The sequence below is a fragment of the Salvia splendens genome, chromosome 20 (assembly GCF_004379255.2).
Source record: "Salvia splendens isolate huo1 chromosome 20, SspV2, whole genome shotgun sequence".
In the NCBI taxonomy this organism is placed as follows: domain Eukaryota; kingdom Viridiplantae; phylum Streptophyta; class Magnoliopsida; order Lamiales; family Lamiaceae; genus Salvia; species Salvia splendens.
This window is the reverse complement of record NC_056051.1, coordinates 14124062-14129028: the sequence shown is the minus strand read 5'-3', so window position 1 is coordinate 14129028 and position 4967 is coordinate 14124062. Positions and strand designations below refer to the sequence as shown.

At 40.1% G+C, this 4967-nt stretch overlaps 1 long non-coding RNA gene across 1 annotated transcript; it reads left to right on the top strand.

The window, feature by feature from the left end:
- The first annotated feature begins 230 nt into the window (after positions 1-230).
- On the top strand, positions 231-1518 carry LOC121781905. The gene is made up of 2 exons (XR_006046204.1): positions 231-521; positions 595-1518. It is a non-coding gene; the product is annotated as an uncharacterized LOC121781905 (long non-coding RNA).
- The last annotated feature ends 3449 nt before the right edge of the window (positions 1519-4967 follow it).

Sequence of the window (4967 nt, the reverse complement as noted above, 5' to 3'; positions counted from 1 at the left end):
TTAGAAGCCCCAAAGCTTAAATATTTCCCCACTTTATATCTCTAATTAAAAGTTTAAAGCCCAAAATAAAATAAATGGAGTCTAACTAAACAAATCATCCACTTTAATTTAATGAGGCCCAATTCTTTTAAAACCAAAGGCCCAACATCTAATTAGAGAAAGAGATCCGCCCATTTCAAAAACTAAATTAGTCCATATACTCCCTCTTCCACCACACGTATCATCTACTCTCTCCCACCTAAATTACTATTCATATTCTTCCCCAAATTGCACAAATAGGGAAAAATCTCTCCCAGATCAGAATTTCCGTCGACCAGCCATCCCACCAGCGCCGCCTCTGCCTCCGGTGCCGCCATCATGCCACCACCACCTCCGTCTGTCCCTTCTCCTTTCTCTTCTCTCCCTCGGCTATGCTCACGCCGCCGCCGCTGCGGATCCCCCGTCGTCGCGGGTCCGCCTCCCCCCAGCCGCCGACGCCACATCTGAGACCCCTTCCCCTGCCGTGCGTAGCTTTCCGACAGGTAACGTGAGTTTTGCTTTCTTTATTTTCCTAGGAGTCAAATATCTTACAAGTTTTGTGTTTTAACTTTGTAGATTCGTCAAGATTTCGAATTCATTGAGAGTCATAGGGGCGTGGGGCTGCCCTCGTCGTCTCCGGGCGGCCGAGCTCGCTGCCGGAATCCGACAGATTCATAGAGATAAGTTTTTTTTCCTTCTTTCTAGTTATTAAGGCAGTGGGATTCTATTTTATTTCTATTTACTGAATTTGGTGAATTATGAGTAGTATATGCCTTGCTATATGGAAGATTAAATGGTGAAAATAAATTATGTTGTTAAACTTGTGGTAGCAGATTCTATTTCCAAATAAAAATATACATATGCTTGTATATATATGACTATGAAAGAAAAGGGAGGTTGGGGTTTACCTTATTGATATGAGAACAAAGTGTTGTTGGATTGTGGAGTATGATCCTATAATCATCTGCAAGACTCCCCCGTCTCTGATTCTTGTTCTCCCTTTCGATTTGTTGGTGTGTGCAGAGAGAATAGATGGTGTGATTGTGATGTGGGGGTGAAGAAAACGATTGTCTATATGTATAAAAGATGGCGGTGAAAGTGGCGTGGGTAGGAAGTTGGTTGTGGCAAGTTGCTTGCCAGATTCCTATCTCAAATCTCTTTTGCCAGAGGAGGGGATAAGATTTGCCTAATCTAATTAAACGCATCATTGAATGTTGGGTTAAAAAACGATTCTCCCCTCCCCCTCTCTCTTTTTCTTTTTATTTTATTTTATTTATTTATTAAAGTAACTATTTAAGTATTTATTCACTTGTTCATTTAATTTGGTGTAGGTATGATCGGTTCAAGTTTGTGGTTGTCCGCATTGAAGTTCCCGATTTTTACTAGAACGCAGGATGTATAGATTAAATTTTGTTGGACTTTTGTTGGATGTAACGGACATCAAAATTTTGATTTTGGGATCTTATTTATTTATTTATTTATTTAAATTTATTATTTTCATATAGGTGTAATATATTTACGTGTTCTATTTACTTGCCATCGTCAAAACAAACAACGACGACAATCTATCGTGGCTCGGATTTAATCGCACAAAAGTTACTTATTTAGATAATCGAGCTATTAATATTGATTATAATAATATTGGCTTAGCGGGTCGTTACAGTACTGCCTAATGGACCATTCGAACTCTCTGTTGTTACCATTCTCTTGAAGGCATTCGGGGCACATTTTTTCTCCGTGTCCAATGATACCACATAAGAAGCAAAAGAGAGGGAGGCGTTCGTATCGGAATTTTGCGAACAAAAATGTGGTAGCAGTCACCCGAAATTTTTTACGGCGTTTCAGTGGACGACGAATATCAATACAAACTCTGATCCTCATATAGCTGCAATAACATGGCTCAACTGTTCTTGGGTCTAATTCAATATATGTACCAATAAAATTCCCCAAAAGTCTTGCTATTGTATCAGCCATCAACCCAGATTGTAAGTCATGAATTTGAACCCAAATATCAGTATGTGTGAGTGGGACTTCAAGTGGTAATTCCCGCTCTTTCAACCGGTGCAAAACAAGCAGATGTCGATTAAAGTCCCATGGACACCCATTCAAGATTCGCTCAAGATCAACAATATGAAAGAAATGAAATAGATACCTTCTCGCTTCCAACTCTGTTATCGATATTCCGGCCTGAGGCTGCCACAGATCAGCTATGCTATCTTGAAATACATGAAAACTGACTCTAGATGTGGTTAATAAGGTTCCAACCAAACATAGATTGTAAGTTGCTGCTCCATTTCTCCCTGCTGCAGATATGTCCCATTCTTCATCTTCTCCGCCTGTCAGAGAGAGATTGGCGATGTCTGCTTCAATACTCATCAGATTGGATAATGATTGGGGGCTGGATGTGAGTAATTGATTTATTGAAGGAAGAAAATTGATTCACAAAGCTACAATTGAAACGAGAGAAACGGTTCATAGAGGCGGTATAATGGTGCTATTTCTTAATTGCAAATAAGATAGCAAATAGCTCTCTATCCTAATCTAATAATAATTGATGTCTAGGATATATAGATTTATTGTTAATGCAAAAGGATGCCCCTCTTGCATCAAGATAACTCCCAAGCATTGTTTCAATTATGAATTTTTTAGAGAAATATAGAAGTGTTAAAACTTAAAACAGTAGCCGAAACCATAGCAAGATTTAGTTGCTCAAAACTTGGTTGTGCAGCTTCTGTCCAAATAAACATGAAATCCTTCATCAATTCTATTAAGGTCTAGCCATATCCTTTAATATATCGTCTATTGTACCCAGTTAACTCCAAGAAGCTTATTACTCGCTTGTCAGATCTAGGAATTGGCCATGTAGCCAATGCTTCTACTTCTTCTCATTTGTAGCCACACCTTTTCCTGAATTAGATGTCCCAACTACTCCACAATCGAATATGCATTTAGATATCTTAGCAAGTAGTTTGTTAACCCTCATAAGCTGCAGAACCATTTTGAGGTATTGTATGTGTTCCTATACATTAAGATGTCATCAAAGAAAATCAAAATAAACTTCCTAAAAAATGCCCTAAATACAAAATTCATCAAATTTTGGAATGTTGTTGGTGCACTCGTAAGTCCAAAAAATATGAATACAAACCTCCATAGTTCCCTTCATGAGACTTAAAAAACCTGTTGTTTTTTGGTTTCGTGGAGACACTGATCCACACTTGCCATTTGTGTCCCCTGGAATCTGAGGTCGTTGTCTAGAAAACCTAGCCTCATCCAGCTGCTCTATTACTGAATTAGGTATTGTTCATTTCATCGAAGTGTGCCTTTCGGGTCGCTATAAAATCCACCACCCATTCTCCGCCTCCTTCTTTACGAACACCATAGGAACCTTACAATAAGCTCGAACTGGTGGTTTGATTACCTAGCCTCTAGCAAATTTCCCTTAATCATAGTTTCACTTTTGTTTGGTTGCATAATGTAGCCTTATAAGTATTATTTTTGTTTAAGTATTATTTTGTGTAGTTAATAAGTGAGACTTTTACATATCCCTACTAAATCTTGACATCTTGGGTAATCTTGAATAGCGGCGTTGGATTTTTAAGACTAGGATTTAGTAATCATTGACTAGCGCCTAGCGGGGTTATGATTGTTGCAGCTTTAGAGAGAGGGAAATGCATGTCGTTGAAGATGAATGTGATCAAGTCATTGCCCCCTGCAGCCACTGCCATCATCTCGAAACCCATGCACCACTTTACACCCCACTTATAAAATCTACACAATATCTTCATTTTTCATATCAAGTCAAGCAAAGCAATCCAGATACTTACTTAAGATGAAGAGAACGCTAGTCATGCTGCCATGGCCAGCGGGTTTGGAGGGCCTCCCACTCATAAATTAACTCGACAAAGGTTGACCCAAAATTAACCCGACCCCCATAAAATTGATTTGAAATTATTTAATTCTAATTATTTAATTTTAGTTATTTTGAAATATTTTAAAAATTATATTTTATTTCGTATTATCAAAAACTATATATAACAAATAGAAAATGATACTCTCCGTTTACGAAAAATAGTCTCATTTTACCATTTGCGATGTCCACAAAAAATAGTCTTATTTTCCAAAATAGAATAGATTATCTCTCATACTTTACTTACCTTTTCTCCCTCCTATCTCCCTTAGAGTGTCCACAATAGGGGAGCCGCGGCTCGCTGCTCGGTGCGCGGCCCCCCATTGCAGAGAGCCGAGAGGCGAGGGCGAGCCGCTGCCCTCCACTGCAGCGGACCGCCATTCGCGGCTGGGCCGCGGAATTTAATTTAATTTTTTTTTAATTTCAAAAATTATTTATAAAATACTACACCTCCATTCTATTTTTCCAACTCCATTTTACTTCCATTTTCCTCCAATCTTTCCAATATTTCCTTCCAATTTCGATTCAACCTTGCAACTATGGATTCCGACGATGAACAATTCCAACAAGCGGTAGATCTGGAGTTCCAAAACCTTGTTGCAGCGGTGCAACGTGAAGCCGACGAGGCGGAAGATGCGGCGGCGGCGGTGGCAGTCCCTCGGCCATTCTATCATCGGCAGTATTTTGACCGTGATCATGCCGGGGCTGACCGCCGGTTGATGGAAGACTACTTCAACGAGAACGCCCGTTATCCGCCAGAGGTTTTCCGTAGGCGATTCAGAATGTCGCAAAATCTCTTCGTCCATATAGCGACGTGTTTGGCGCAGCGGTTCAAGTGCTTCAACTTGCGATATGATGCCACCGGTCGACCCGGCTTGTCGACATACCAAAAGTGTACGATGGCAATTAGGCAGCTTGCCTATGCCGGGCCCGCTGACATGTTCGACGAATACCTACAGATGGGCGAAACGACTGCCCTACAGACATTGAGACAGTTTTGCAGGGGCATTAAGGATATCTTCAAAGGGGAGTATCTACGGAA